At 40.6% G+C, this 15225-nt stretch overlaps 6 non-coding genes across 6 annotated transcripts; all 6 read left to right on the top strand.

Annotated features, from left to right (window-relative positions):
* The first annotated feature begins 299 nt into the window (after positions 1 to 299).
* On the top strand, positions 300 to 372 carry trnav-aac (transfer RNA valine (anticodon AAC)). The gene has a single exon. It is a non-coding gene; the product is annotated as a tRNA-Val (tRNA).
* A 2595-nt stretch (positions 373 to 2967) lies between these two features.
* trnav-cac (transfer RNA valine (anticodon CAC)) lies at positions 2968 to 3040 on the top strand. Its single transcript has one exon. It is a non-coding gene; the product is annotated as a tRNA-Val (tRNA).
* Positions 3041 to 9438: 6398 nt separating this feature from the next.
* Positions 9439 to 9511, top strand: trnav-aac (transfer RNA valine (anticodon AAC)). The gene has a single exon. It is a non-coding gene; the product is annotated as a tRNA-Val (tRNA).
* A 1173-nt stretch (positions 9512 to 10684) lies between these two features.
* trnav-aac (transfer RNA valine (anticodon AAC)) lies at positions 10685 to 10757 on the top strand. Its single transcript has one exon. It is a non-coding gene; the product is annotated as a tRNA-Val (tRNA).
* Positions 10758 to 12768: 2011 nt separating this feature from the next.
* trnav-aac (transfer RNA valine (anticodon AAC)) lies at positions 12769 to 12841 on the top strand. Its single transcript has one exon. It is a non-coding gene; the product is annotated as a tRNA-Val (tRNA).
* Positions 12842 to 14016: 1175 nt separating this feature from the next.
* trnav-aac (transfer RNA valine (anticodon AAC)) lies at positions 14017 to 14089 on the top strand. Its single transcript has one exon. It is a non-coding gene; the product is annotated as a tRNA-Val (tRNA).
* The last annotated feature ends 1136 nt before the right edge of the window (positions 14090 to 15225 follow it).

The raw sequence follows: 15225 nt of genomic DNA, 5'->3' as shown, positions 1-15225 counted from the left end.
ATCATCCTTAGATATTTCTTTAACTTGATTGGAGTCCACCTGTGGTAAATTCAAATGATTGGTCATTTCTGCAGCATTGAAGGTACCCAAGAACACAGTGGCTTCCATCACTCTTAAATGGAAGAAGTTTTGAACCACCAAGCCTCTTCCAAGAGCCGGCGGCACACAATAATTCCCGGCTTCTCAAGCCTTATTGCTTAATTAATGGACTAAGTAATTTCTGATTTCATTAGGTTCTGAGAGCGATAAATGTCCCACCCAGCCAAAGTCAGTCACACCCTTTGAATTCCTCTCATTAGGTTTCTGTAGTGTAGTGGTTATCACGTTCGCTTAACACGCGAAAGGTCCCCGGTTCGAGACCGTGCAGAAACATATTTTAAAAAATTGGACAGTAAGCCTATTCACTTAGGACTCGGTCCCAATTTCGGAATTAATGCTTTTCCTTCGCACTTCTCAATATTTGCTATTCATACATACCTTTTTTAGTCGCGTAACGCACTCTGCATGTGTGGCTAGCTTGGGCGCTCTGAATACATTCCTGCTACGTGTGGTCTGAGGTCCATAATGATTCAAATAGTTTACCATGCCAGGGTAAGCTGACAAGAAACACAGCCCTTATTTCAAGTGTTTTTAAAATCCCCCGTGGGGAATATGAATGGTGGAAAAACGATTGGAACCATTTTCCTGTTTGACCGCTAGTTTTTAATGGGTATTATGGCTCTTTCTGTGGTACTCAATTTGGGATATTATGTGAGGTAGACTTGTGGGCATTCCTAATATTTTCCACGACTTCCTCTTTTTGTATTGTAGTTTCAGTAGTGTAGTGGTTATCACGTTCGCCTCACACGCGAAAGTCAGTCACACCCTTAGTTTTCCACGCATTAAGTTTCTGTAGTGTAGTGGTTATCACGTTCGCCTCACACGCGAAAGGTCCCCGGTTCGAACCCGTGCGAAAACATTTTGTAATATTCAATATTTCCCAATGCCCAGAGGCTAGCATTTGGTTTGAAACAGTTGAGTTTTGTCTAAACCTTGCAGTCTACCTAGATTATTTTCTGTCATTACAGCTGCTTGATGTGACCGCTAGTTTTTAATGGGTACTATACACAATACCCCATAATGACAAAGCGATAACATATAGTTTTTATTAATGAAAAAAATATTTTAAAAATAACTTATTTACATACGTTTTCAGACCCTTTGCTATGAGGCTGGAAATTGAGCTCAGGTCCATCCTGTTTCCATTGATCATCCTTAGATATTTCTTTAACTTGATTGGAGTCCACCTGTGGTAAATTCAAATGATTGGTCATTTCTGCAGCATTGAAGGTACCCAAGAACACAGTGGCTTCCATCACTCTTAAATGGAAGAAGTTTTGAACCACCAAGCCTCTTCCAAGAGCCGGCGGCACACAATAATTCCCGGCTTCTCAAGCCTTATTGCTTAATTAATGGACTAAGTAATTTCTGATTTCATTAGGTTCTGGGAGCGATAAACGTCCCACCCAGCCAAAGTCAGCCACACCCTTTGAATTCCACTCATTAGGTTTCCGTAGTGTAGTGGTTATCACTTCTGCCTCACACGTGAAGGGCCCCGGTTCGAAACCGGGCGGAAGCATTTTGTAATATTCAATATTTCCCAATGCCCAGAGGCTAACATTTGGTTTGAAACAGTTGAGGTTTGTCTAAACCTTGCTGTCTACCTCTCCGACCTGTGGATCAATGTTGCCGTTTTTTGGGGGACCTCCTCCGTGCGATCTGTATGAATGTGACCAGACTGACAGCTTCTCTGAGCCAGGCAAATTCATTTATCAGGGTCATTGTAATGGATATATCCAAATAAATGGCAATATAATCCAAGGTAAAACAAACTAAAATGTAGATTGTTTTCTGTCATTACAGCTGCTTGATGTGACCGCTAGTTTTTAATGGGTACTATACACAATACCCCATAATGACAAAGCGATAACATATAGTTTTTATTAAATACAAAAATATTTAAAAAAAAACTTATTTACATACGTTTTCAGACCCTTTGCTATGAGGCTGGAAATGGAGCTCAGGTCCATCCTGTTTCCATTGATCATCCTTAGATATTTCTTTAACTTGATTGGAGTCCACCTGTGGTAAATTCAAATTATTGGTCATTTCTGCAGCATTGAAGGTACCCAAGAACACAGTGGCTTCCATCACTCTTAAATGGAAGAAGTTTTGAACCACCAAGCCTCTTCCAAGAGCCGGCGGCACACAATAATTCCCGGCTTCTCAAGCCTTATTGCTTAATTAATGGACTAAGTAATTTCTGATTTCATTAGGTTCTGAGAGCGATAAATGTCCCACCCAGCCAAAGTCAGTCACACCCTTTGAATTCCACTCATTAGGTTTCCATAGTGTAGTGGTTATCACGTTCGCTTAACACGCGAAAGGTCCCCGGTTTGAGACCGGGCGGAAACATATTTTAAAAAATTGGACAGTAAGCCTATTCACTTAGGACTCGGTCCCAATTTCGGAATTCATGCTTTTCCTTCGCACTTCTCAATATTTGCTATTCAGACTTACCTTTTTTAGTCGCGTAACGCACTCTGCATGTGTGGCTAGCTTGGGCGCTCTGAATACATTCCTGCTACGTGTGGTCTGAGGTCCATAATGATTCAAATAGTTTACCATGCCAGGGTAAGCTGACAAGAAACACAGCCCTTATTTCAAGTGTTTTTAAAATCCCCCGTGGGGAATATGAATGGTGGAAAAACGATTGGAACCATTTTCCTGTTTGACCGCTAGTTTTTAATGGGTATTATGGCTCTTTCTGTGGTACTCAATTTGGGATATTATGTGAGGTAGACTTGTGGGCATTCCTAATATTTTCCACGACTTCCTCTTTTTGTATTGTAGTTTCAGTAGTGTAGTGGTTATCACGTTCGCCTCACACGCGAAAGTCAGTCACACCCTTAGTTTTCCACACTTTAGGTTTCCGTAGTGTAGTGGTTATCACATTCGCCTCACACGCGAAAGGTCCCCGGTTCGAAACCGTGCGGAAACATTTTGTAATATTCAATATTTCCCAATGCCCAGAGGCTACCATTTGGTTTGAAACAGTTGAGTTTTGTCTAAACCTTGCAGTCTACCTAGATTATTTTCTGTCATTACAGCTGCTTGATGTGACCGCTAGTTTTTAATGGGTACTATACACAATACCCCATAATGACAAAGCGATAACATATAGTTTTTATTAATGAAAAAAATATTTAAAAAAAAACTTATATACATACGTTTTCAGACCCTTTGCTATGAGGCTGGAAATTGAGCTCAGGTTCATCCTGTTTCCATTGATCATCCTTAGATGTTTCTTCAACTTGATTGGAGTCCACCTGTGGTAAATTCAAATGATTGGTCATTTCTGCAGCATTGAAGGTACCCAAGAACACAGTGGCTTCCATCACTCTTAAATGGAAGAAGTTTTGAACCACCAAGCCTCTTCCAAGAGCCGGCGGCACACAATAATTCCCGGCTTCTCAAGCCTTATTGCTTAATTAATGGACTAAGTAATTTCTGATTTCATTAGGTTCTGAGAGCGATAAATGTCCCACCCAGCCAAAGTCAGCCACACCCTTTACATTCCATACCTTAAGGGAAGATTTCGGCAGGTGCCGTATGGTTAGTGAGAAAGTCCATATTGGAAATGTACGGTCCCTTACTAGACGTCCGAAATCGTTTGTAAAATTCGCGGACGGCGTCGGGCCGAGCGGCAGGGCCGGACCTACCGGGAAGTCATCAAATGAACTTTGTCGGACATTCGGTTTCCGTTTTACAAAAATAATAAGATTTTGGTCATTTTACCGCTGTCCCGGAAATTCCCACAAGAGGGCATAAGCAATCATATTGCTATTGGACAAAACATCATGATTCACGACGGGGCCTTATCTCGAAAACTGAAAATATTTCAAAGCCGAAACTCGGTGAGCGTAGGTTTGGCATAATGGGCAGTTGGCCCCGAACAAGATGGCGTCTAGGCCTCAACGGTTTTTGAGTTATGGCCATTTATCTGGGATTAAAGGTCCAAAATGAAAATAGAGAAATTATTTTTCCACTTCACGTCAAAGTCAAGGAGCCTCCGGTGTCAATTTAAGAGAAATCGTACAACGACAGATTGGTGATGTTCACGGATAGGTGTTTTTTTTCAACGGTTACAGATCCAGTTGCAGGGTGTTCTTACGAATCTTTTTAAAGTGTGCTCTGCGAGATTTCTGTGATTTTCTATGATTTTCTGAAATAACACACACTCACTAAACCCTCCGTAAATAACTCAGTTCTTAACGTAAAGACTTAAAACTCAGGATTATGTAAAGGCATACCCCAATCAGGATATAAGTTTATTTATAGCTTCCTGTGCCAACCGGAAGTGCCTTAAAAGGTCAGATCTTTTCAAAACTTCATATGTGTGATTAGGCAACCCCCATAAACTGTAAGTCAGTCATTTCTCCCAACAGATGACAAAGAAAAGCTCTCTCTCACACACACACACACACACACACAGAAACACACACACAGCAAGGATGGAGTGACAAAGTGCGGTGCTTAAAGACACACAAAGCCTACAATGGCATTTCCATATTCTCTAGGCCGTGCCGAGTTCAACAAGATGCCCCGCTTGACCGTAGCTCGCTCGGTCTAAGCACAGCGACCATTAGAAAAGTAGGCCCAAAATGAAGGCTGGCCCTCAATGTCATTTGCTTTTGGGTGACAGTGAGAGAAACATTAAGGTGAGAAGCACAATTCGACCTCAGGAACGTACCTGAGGTCCTCCCGATCCGTGCAAGCCTAACCTTGACCGTGTGGCATTAACCCTTAACAGTTAAAAGAAGGTGTTTATATCAAACAGTTTGCATTGACTTCTCTCCCCATAGGAATACATTGCCTGCACCTCTAAATTCAACCTGAAGCCTATGTGGGTTATGAATGCCTAATGAACCTGTCTTCTATGACAGTCCATCAGACCACTATGAGGTCTACCTGTGTCGATTCTAAGCTTCTTGGAGCAAACGGAAGTGGTTAAATTGACCCAAAAGGTGTTTTGATGTACATAACCTTCAAAGGTGAAAATGACTACATTCAACCCTGTGTAGATCGTAGATCAGTCAATTCTTAACTTAAAGACTTAAAACTCAGGATTCTGTAAGTGTCTATGTCAATCAAGACATGTGTTTACTTATAGCTTCCTGTGCTAACCGGAAGTGCCTTTAATTGGGTCACACTGTCTGTTTTGAAGGGTTAGAAAATTCACATCTCTCCAAAACTTCATATGTGTGACTAGGTAACCCTCCTAAACTGTAAATCAGTCATTTCTCCCAGCAGATGTCAAAGAAAAGCTCTCACACACACACACAGCAAGGATGGAGTGATAAAGTGCGGTGCTCAAAGACACAGAGAGCAGGCAATGGCATAAACATAATCTCTAGGCCGTGCCGAGTTCAATGAGATATCCCGCTTGACCGTAGCTCGCTGGGTCTAAGCGCAGCGACCATTAGAAAAGTAGGCCCAAAATGAAGCCTGCCCCACAACGTCATTTGCTTTTGGGTGACAGTGAGAGAACCGTTAGGGTGAGAAGCACAATTCGACCTCAGGTACGTTCCTAAGGTCCTCCCGATCCGTGCAAGCCTAACGTTGACCGTGTGGCATTAACCCTTAATAGTTAAAAGAAGGTGTTTACTTCAAAGAGTTTGCATTGACTTCTTTCCCCATAGGAATACATTGCCTGCACCCCTAAATTCAACCTGAAGCCTATGTGGGTTATGAATGTCGTATGAACCTGTCTTCGATGACAGTCCATCAGGCCACTATGAGGTCTACCTGTGTTGATTCTAAGCTTCCTGGACCAACCGGAAGTGGTTAAAATCACCCTAAAAGTGTTTATTCATACCCTGCCTGCAGTTTGATAGACATAGTGCATTCAACCCTGTGTAAATCAGTCAATTCTTAAAGTAAGGACTTAAAACTCAGGATTCCGTAAAAGCATACCCCAGTGAGGATATGTGTTGACTTATAGCTTCCTGTGCCAACCGGAAGTGCCATAATTGGTGTCTCAGGGGCTGTTTCGAGGGGTTAAAAAAGTCAGATCTTTCCAACACTTCATAGATGTGATTAGGCAACCCCCATGAACTGTAAATCAGTCATTTTTCCCATAAAATTTCAAAGGAAAAATAAATCACACTAAAACACAACTTGGATGGAGGGACGTATTGGGGTGCGTAGAGACAGACAGTGACTGCAATAGTTAGCTTTGTTCGAGCTAAAAAAGAACCGTCAGACCTAGAGTTCCGAAACTTTAGAATCCTGTTCTAGACCTCCGGTCGATAGTGCGTGGTGAGTTAGGTGGCTCTAGAAGGTTCTCGGACCGAGAAACAGCCTCGTACATTTGCAATGATTTCAATTCATTTTGACCATTACGAAAATGACGACATTTAGAAAAGTCTCAGAGACACAAGACTAGGTGCATTGCGACCGTGTCGGCCCATAGAGACGGACCCCAACGTTTCTGTCCGATAGCTCATTCAAGGACCCCGTAGCAAGTCATGTAAAAAGTGGATTTTCAGCACCAATTAGGGTTTTGCTCGGACACCAAATGAACGATCGAGCCGAAACTTGGGATTCGGGGTCGCCTCAGCTAGGCCTACACATAACATAAGAAATGGACCCGCAGCTAGAACGTAACTACGTGTTTTATGTTTTTTTTATGGTTTGAACCGAAGGCGTTGTGAATTTTGGGCCAGCTCTGAAGTATGTGATAGTTGGCTACTAAACGAGTTGGAAAAAGTGGGTTTGGTGTCAGTTTGTATCAGTTTGGTGTCAGAATGATATCTAATTGACTGATGGACGGTGACTTGCTGGTGACTCTTGTCCATTTGCAATATGTTTAAACAGTGAGGTACCATCACCAAAGTGACATTCTGAAATCAACCCTAACGAGCGACTGAGATGAACCAGAATCACTGCCCAGCCATCCCGAGTTCATCGGGCCAGTCAATTTCACATTCCTGCAGGATTTTTATAGCATGACAAATTCGTGATGGTACCTGCCCATTGAACCATATTGCAAATGCACAGTGACTTTGCAAAAGTAAGAAAACATAAACAAATGGACATAATGAAATCACCATATTTTTATTTTTGGGTTACCAGTTGCACAACAATGCACGTGCATTTGCAATATGATTCAACAGTGAAAAAACATCACAAAATGGACATGATGAAGTCAACACAACGAGCGATGGAAAGGAGCAACTATCACTGCCAGGCCTTCCCGAGTTCATCTGGCCAGTCAATTTTGCATTTCTGCAGGATTTTTGAGCATGTCAAATTTCTTATGGTAAATGCCCATTGAACCATATTGCAAATGTACATGCACTTGCAATATGATTCTATAGTGAAAAAACATCACCAAATGGACATGATGAAATCAACACAACGAGTGATGGAAAGGAACAACTATCACTGCCCGGCCATCCCGAGTTCATCAGGCCAGTCAATTTTGCATTTTTGAGCATGTCAAATTTCTTATGGTAAATGCCCATTGAACCATATTGCAAATGTACATGCACTTGCAATATGATTCTATAGTGAAAAAACATCACCAAATGGACATGATGAAATCAACACAACGAGTGATGGAAAGGAACAACTATCACTGCCCGGCCATCCCGAGTTCTTCAGGCCAGTCAATTTTGCATTTCTGCAGGATTTTTGAGCATGTCAAATTTCTTATGGTATTTGGCCCCAAAAAAAGTGACTTTTGACTTTGACTTTTGACTTCCTATGAAATCATATTGCAAATGGACAAATCATATTCCTTATGCACAAGTAAAAATAAATTATGATAATACAATTTTACAAATGTATATTCATATAGTTCTTAAGCATGATGAATTGACATAAAATCGAAACAATTTCGAAAAATGGTCCAGAAAGCACTTTTTTACGAGGGTGATAAGTTTAAATAAAAGTTCACATTTTCGACTTTTGACTTCCTATGAAATCATATTGCAAATGGAAAAAACATATGCCTTTTATGCACAAGTAAAAAAAAATGATGATAATAAAATATGACTAAAGTATGTTGATACAGTTCTTATACATGTGTAATTGACACAAAAATGCAAAGAATTTTGAAAAATGGTCCAGAAAGCACTTTTTCAAGGGTGTGTGAAGTTTTTTACAAAATTTTGATATTTTTGACTTTTGACTTTTGACTTCCTATGAAATCATATTGCAAATGGACAAAACATATTTCTTATGCGCATGTAAAAAAAAATGTATGCTAATAAAATTGGACAAAAGTATATTCATACAGTTCTTACACATGTGTAATTGACAAAAAAATCTAAAGAATTTCGAAAAACGGTCCAGAAAGCACTTTTTTAAGGGGTGATAATTTTTGACAAAAAAAATCATTTTTTCAAAATTTTGCTTTTGGATGTTGACTTGAGGTCCATTTCCAATATGAAAAACCACAGTGGAGCGCACTCGCCACCTGTTGGATTTTTGAAATTTTACAACTTGCAATTGCCATTTGGCATTTGCAATCAACTTTGCATGAATCAACGCCGAATTGGATGGTATTGACCAATGTGTATATGGTTTGTCCGATGCCAATGATTTGCCATTCATTTTTTTCCACTTCAGGGGGGACTTCCCTTACACTTGTTAGGTTTCCGTAGTGTAGTGGTTATCACATTCGCCTAACACGCGAAAGATCCCTGGTTCGGGGCCGGGCGGAAACACATTTTAACAAATTGGACAGTAAGCCTATTCACTTAGTACTCTGTCCCATTTTCGGAATTCATGCTTTTCCTTTTCCTCATGCAAATTCATTTATCAGGGTCATTGTACTGGATATATCCAATGAAATGGCAATATAATCCAAGGTAAAACAAACAAAAATGTAGATTGTTTTCTGTCATTACAGCTGCTTGATGTGACGGCTAGTTTTTAATGGGTACTATACACAATACCCCATAATGACAAAGCGATAACATATAGTTTTTATTAATGAAAAAAATATTTTAAAAAAAACGTATTTACATACGTTTTCAGACCCTTTGCTATGAGGCTGGAAATTGAGCTCAGGTCCATCCTGTTTCCATTGATCATCCTTAGATATTTCTTTAACTTGATTGGAGTCCACCTGTGGTAAATTCAAATGATTGGTCATTTCTGCAGCATTGAAGGTACCCAAGAACACAGTGGCTTCCATCACTCTTAAATGGAAGAAGTTTTGAACCACCAAGCCTCTTCCAAGAGCCGGCGGCACACAATAATTCCTGGCTTCTCAAGCCTTATTGCTTAATTAATGGACTAAGTAATTTCTGATTTCATTACGTTCTGAGAGCGATAAATGTCCCACCCAGCCAAAGTCAGTCACACCCTTTGAATTCCACTCATTAGGTTTCCGTAGTGTCGTGGTTATCACGTTCGCTTAACACGCGAAAGGTCCCCGGTTCGAGACCGGGCGGAAACATATTTTAAAAAATTGGACAGTAAGCCTATTCACTTAGGACTCGGTCCCAATTTCGGAATTCATGCTTTTCCTTCGCACTTCTCAATATTTGCTATTCAGACGTACCTTTTTTAGTCGCGTAACGCACTCTGCATGTGTGGCTAGCTTGGGCGCTCTGAATACATTCCTGCTACGTGTGGTCTGAGGTCCATAATGATTCAAATAGTTTACCATGCCAGGGTAAGCTGACAAGAAACACAGCCCTTATTTCAAGTGTTTTTAAAATCCCCCGTGGGGAATATGAATGGTGGAAAAACGATTGGAACCATTTTCCTGTTTGACCGCTAGTTTTTAATGGGTATTATGGCTCTTTCTGTGGTACTCAATTTGGGATATTATGTGAGGTAGACTTGTGGGCATTCCTAATATTTTCCACGACTTCCTCTTTTTGTATTGTAGTTTCAGGAGTGTAGTGGTTATCACGTTCGCCTCACACGCGAAAGTCAGTCACACCCTTAGTTTCCACACATTAGGTTTCCGTAGTGTAGTGGTTATCACGTTCGCCTCACACGTGAAAGGTCTCCGGTTCGAAACCTTGCGGAAACATTTTGTAATATTCAATATTTCCCAATGCCCAGAGGCTAGCATTTGGTTTGAAACAGTTGAGTTTTGTCTAAACCTTGCAGTCTACCTAGATTATTTTCTGTCATTAAAGCTGCTTGCTGTGACCGCTAGTTGTTAATGGGTACTATACACAATACCCCATAATGACAAAGCGATAACATATAGTTTTTATTAATGAAAAAAATATTTAAAAAAAAACGTATATACATACGTTTTCAGACCCTTTGCTATGAGGCTGGAAATTGAGCTCAGGTCCATCCTGTTTCGATTGATCATCCTTAGATATTTCTTTAACTTGATTGGAGTCCACCTGTGGTAAATTCAAATGATTAGTCATTTCTGCAGCATTGAAGGTACCCAAGAACACAGTGGCTTCCATCACTCTTAAATGGAAGAAGTTTTGAACCACCAAGCCTCTTCCAAGAGCCGGCGGCACACAATAATTCCCGGCTTCTCAAGCCTTATTGCTTAATTAATGGACTAATTAATTTCTGATTTCATTAGGTTCTGAGAGCGATAAATGTCCCACCCAGCCAAAGTCAGTCACACCCTTTGAATTCCTCTCATTAGGTTTCTGTAGTGTAGTGGTTATCACGTTCGCTTAACACGTGAAAGGTCCCCGGTTCGAGACCGGGCGGAAACATATTTTAAAAAATTGGACAGTAAGCCTATTCACTTAGGACTCGGTCCCAATTTCGGAATTCATGCTTTTCCTTCGCACTTCTCAATATTTGATATTCAGACATACCTTTTTTAGTCGCGTAACGCATTCTGCATGTGTGGCTAGCTTGGGCGCTCTGAATACATTCCTGCTACGTGTGGTCTGAGGTCCATAATGATTCAAATAGTTTACCATGCCAGGGTAAGCTGACAAGAAACACAGCCCTTATTTCAAGTGTTTTTAAAATCCCCCGTGGGGAATATGAATGGTGGAAAAACGATTGGAACCATTTTCCTGTTTGACCGCTAGTTTTTAATGGGTTTTATGGCTCTTTCTGTGGTACTCAATTTGGGATATTATGTGAGGTAGACTTGTGGGCATTCCTAATATTTTCCACGACTTCCTCTTTTTGTATTGTAGTTTCAGTAATGTAGTGGTTATCACGTTCGCCTCACACGCGAAAGTCAGTCACACCCTTAGTTTTCCACACATTAGGTTTCCGTAGTGTAGTGGTTATCACATTCTGCTCACACGCGAAAGGTCCCTGGTTCGAAACCGTGGGCAAACATTTTGTAATATTCAATATTTCCCAATGCCCAGAGGCTAGCATTTGGTTTGAAACAGTTGAGTTTTGTCTAAACCTTGCAGTCTACATAGATTATTTTCTGTCATTACAGCTGCTTGATGTGACCACTAGTTTTTAATGGGTACTATACACAATACCCCATAATGACAAAGCGATAACATATAATTTTTATTAATGAAAAGAATATTTAAAAAAAAACTTATTTACATACGTTTTCAGACCCTTTGCTATGAGGCTGGAAATTGAGCTCAGGTCCATCCTGTTTCCATTGATCATCCTTAGATATTTCTTTAACTTGATTGGAGTCCACCTGTGGTAAATTCAAATGATTGGTCATTTCTGCAGCATTGAAGGTACCCAAGAACACAGTGGCTTCCATCACTCTTAAATGGAAGAAGTTTTGAACCACCAAGCCTCTTCCAAGAGCCGGCGGCACACAATAATTCCCGGCTTCTCAAGCCTTATTGCTTAATTAATGGACTAAGTAATTTCTGATTTCATTACGTTCTGAGAGCGATAAATGTCCCACCCAGCCAAAGTCAGTCACACCCTTTGAATTCCACTCATTAGGTTACCGTAGTGTAGTGGTTAACACATTCGCCTCACACGCGAAAGGTCCCCTGTTCGAAACCGGGCGGAAGAATTTTGTAATATTCAATATTTCCCAATGCCCAGAGCCTAACATTTGGTTTGAAACAGTTGAGATTTGTCTAAACCTTGCTGTCTACCTCTCCGACCTGTGGATCAATGTTGCCGTTTTTTGGGGGACCTCCTCCGTGCGATCTGTATGAATGTGACCAGACTGACAGCTTCTCTGAGCCAGGCAAATTCATTTATCAGGGTCATTGTAATGGATATATCCAAATAAATGGCAATATAATCCAAGGTAAAACAAACTAAAATGTAGATTGTTTTCTGTCATTACAGCTGCTTGATGTGACCGCTAGTTTTTAATGGGTACTATACACAATACCCCATAATGACAAAGCGATAACATATAGTTTTTATTAATGAAAAAAATATTTAAAAAAAAAACGTATATACATACGTTTTCAGACCCTTTGCTATGAGGCTGGAAATTGAGCTCAGGTTCATCCTGTTTCCATTGATCATCCTTAGATGTTTCTTCAACTTGATTGGAGTCCACCTGTGGTAAATTCAAATGATTGGTCATTTCTGCAGCATTGAAGGTACCCAAGAACACAGTGGCTTCCATCACTCTTAAATGGAAGAAGTTTTGAACCACCAAGCCTCTTCCAAGAGCCGGCGGCACACAATAATTCCTGGCTTCTCAAGCCTTATTGCTTAATTAATGGACTAAGTAATTTCTGATTTCATTAGGTTCTGAGAGCGATAAATGTCCCACCCAGCCAAAGTCATTCACACCCTTTGAATTCCACTCATTAGGTTTCCGTAGTGTCGTGGTTATCACGTTCGCTTAACACGCGAAAGGTCCCCGGTTCGAGACCGGGCGGAAACATATTTAAAAAAATTGGACAGTAAGCCTATTCACTTAGGACTCGGTCCCAATTTCGGAATTCATGCTTTTCCTTCGCACTTCTCAATATTTGATATTCAGACATACCTTTTTTAGTCGCGTAACGCACTCTGCATGTGTGGCTAGCTTGGGCGCTCTGAATACATTCCTGCTACGTGTGGTCTGAGGTCCATAATGATTCAAATAGTTTACCATGCCAGGGTAAGCTGACAAGAAACACAGCCCTTATTTCAAGTGTTTTTAAAATCCCCCGTGGGGAATATGAATGGTGGAAAAACGATTGGAACCATTTTCCTGTTTGACCGCTAGTTTTTAATGGGTTTTATGGCTCTTTCTGTGGTACTCAATTTGGGATATTATGTGAGGTAGACTTGTGGGCATTCCTAATATTTTCCACGACTTCCTCTTTTTGTATTGTAGTTTCAGTAATGTAGTGGTTATCACGTTCGCCTCACACGCGAAAGTCAGTCACACCCTTAGTTTTCCACACATTAGGTTTCCGTAGTGTAGTGGTTATCACATTCCGCTCACACGCGAAAGGTCCCTGGTTCGAAACCGTGGGCAAACATTTTGTAATATTCAATATTTCCCAATGCCCAGAGGCTAGCATTTGGTTTGAAACAGTTGAGTTTTGTCTAAACCTTGCAGTCTACCTAGATTATTTTCTGTCATTAAAGCTGCTTGCTGTGACCGCTAGTTGTTAATGGGTACTATACACAATACCCCATAATGACAAAGCGATAACATATCGTTTTTATTAATTAAAAAAATATTTGAAAAAAAACGTATGTACATACGTTTTCAGACCCTTTGCTATGAGGCTGGAAATTGAGCTCAGGTTCATCCTGTTTCCATTGATCATCCTTAGATGTTTCTTCAACTTGATTGGAGTCCACCTGGGTATAAATTCAAATTATTGGTCATTTCTGCAGCATTGAAGGTACCCAAGAACACAGTGGCTTCCATCACTCTTAAATGGAAGAAGTTTTGAACCACCAAGCCTCTTCCAAGAGCCGGCGGCACACAATAATTCCCGGCTTCTCAAGCCTTATTGCTTAATTAATGGACTAAGTAATTTCTGATTTCATTAGGTTCTGAGAGCGATAAACGTCCCACCCAGCAAAAGTCAGCCACACCCTTTGAATTCCACTCATTAGGTTTCCGTAGTGTAGTGGTTATCACGTTTGCTTAACACGCGAAAGGTCCCCGGTTCGAGACCGGGCGGAAACATATTTAAAAAAATTGGACAGTAAGCCTATTCACTTAGGACTCGGTCCCAATTTCGGAATTCATGCTTTTCCTTCGCACTTCTCAATATTTGCTATTCAGACGTACCTTTTTTAGTCGCGTAACGCACTCTGCATGCATGGCTAGCTTGGGCGCTCTGAATACATTCCTGCTACGTGTGATCTGAGGTCCATAATGATTCAAATAGTTTACCATGCCAGGGTAAGCTGACAAGAAACACAGCCCTTATTTCAAGTGTTTTTAAAATCCCCCGTTGGGAATATGAATGGTGGAAAAACGATTGGAACCATTTTCCTGTTTGACCGCTAGTTTTTAATGGGTATAATGGCTCTTTCTGTGGTACTCAATTTGGGATATTATGTGAGGTAGACTTGTGGGCATTCCTAATATTTTCCCCGACTTACTCTTTTTGTATTGTAGTTTCAGTAGTGTAGTGGTTATCACGTTCGCCTCACACGCGAAAGTCAGTCACACCCTTAGTTTTCCACACATTAGGTTTCCGTAGTGTAGTGTTTATCACGTTCGCCTCACATGCGAAAGGTCCCCGGTTCGAAACTGTGCGGAAACATTTTGTAATATTCAATATTTCCCAATGCCCAGAGGCTAGCATTTGGTTTGAAACAGTTGAATTTTGTCTAAACCTTGCAGTCTACCTAGATTATTTTCTGTCATTACAGCTGCTTGCTGTGACCGCTAGTTGTTAATGGCTACTATACACAATACCCCATAATGACAAAGCGATAACATATAGTTTTTATTAATGAAAAAAATATTTAAAAAAAAACGTATTTACATACGTTTTCAGACCCTTTGCTATGAGGCTGGAAATTGAGCTCAGGTTCATCCTGTTTCCATTGATCATCCTTAGATGTTTCTTCAACTTGATTGGAGTCCACCTGTGGTAAATTCAAATGATTGGTCATTTCTGCAGCATTGAAGGTACCCAAGAACACAGTGGCTTCCATCACTCTTAAATGGAAGAAGTTTTGAACCACCAAGCCTCTTCCAAGAGCCGGCGGCACACAATAATTCCCGGCTTCTCAAGCCTTATTGCTTGATTAATGGACTAAGTAATTTCTGATTTCATTAGGTTCTGAGAGCGATAAACGTCCCAACCA

The sequence above is a fragment of the Oncorhynchus kisutch genome, unplaced genomic scaffold (genome assembly GCF_002021735.2).
Source record: "Oncorhynchus kisutch isolate 150728-3 unplaced genomic scaffold, Okis_V2 scaffold986, whole genome shotgun sequence".
NCBI classification, from domain to species: Eukaryota; Metazoa; Chordata; class Actinopteri; order Salmoniformes; family Salmonidae; genus Oncorhynchus; species Oncorhynchus kisutch.
This window is presented reverse-complemented; position numbering and strand designations above follow the sequence as displayed.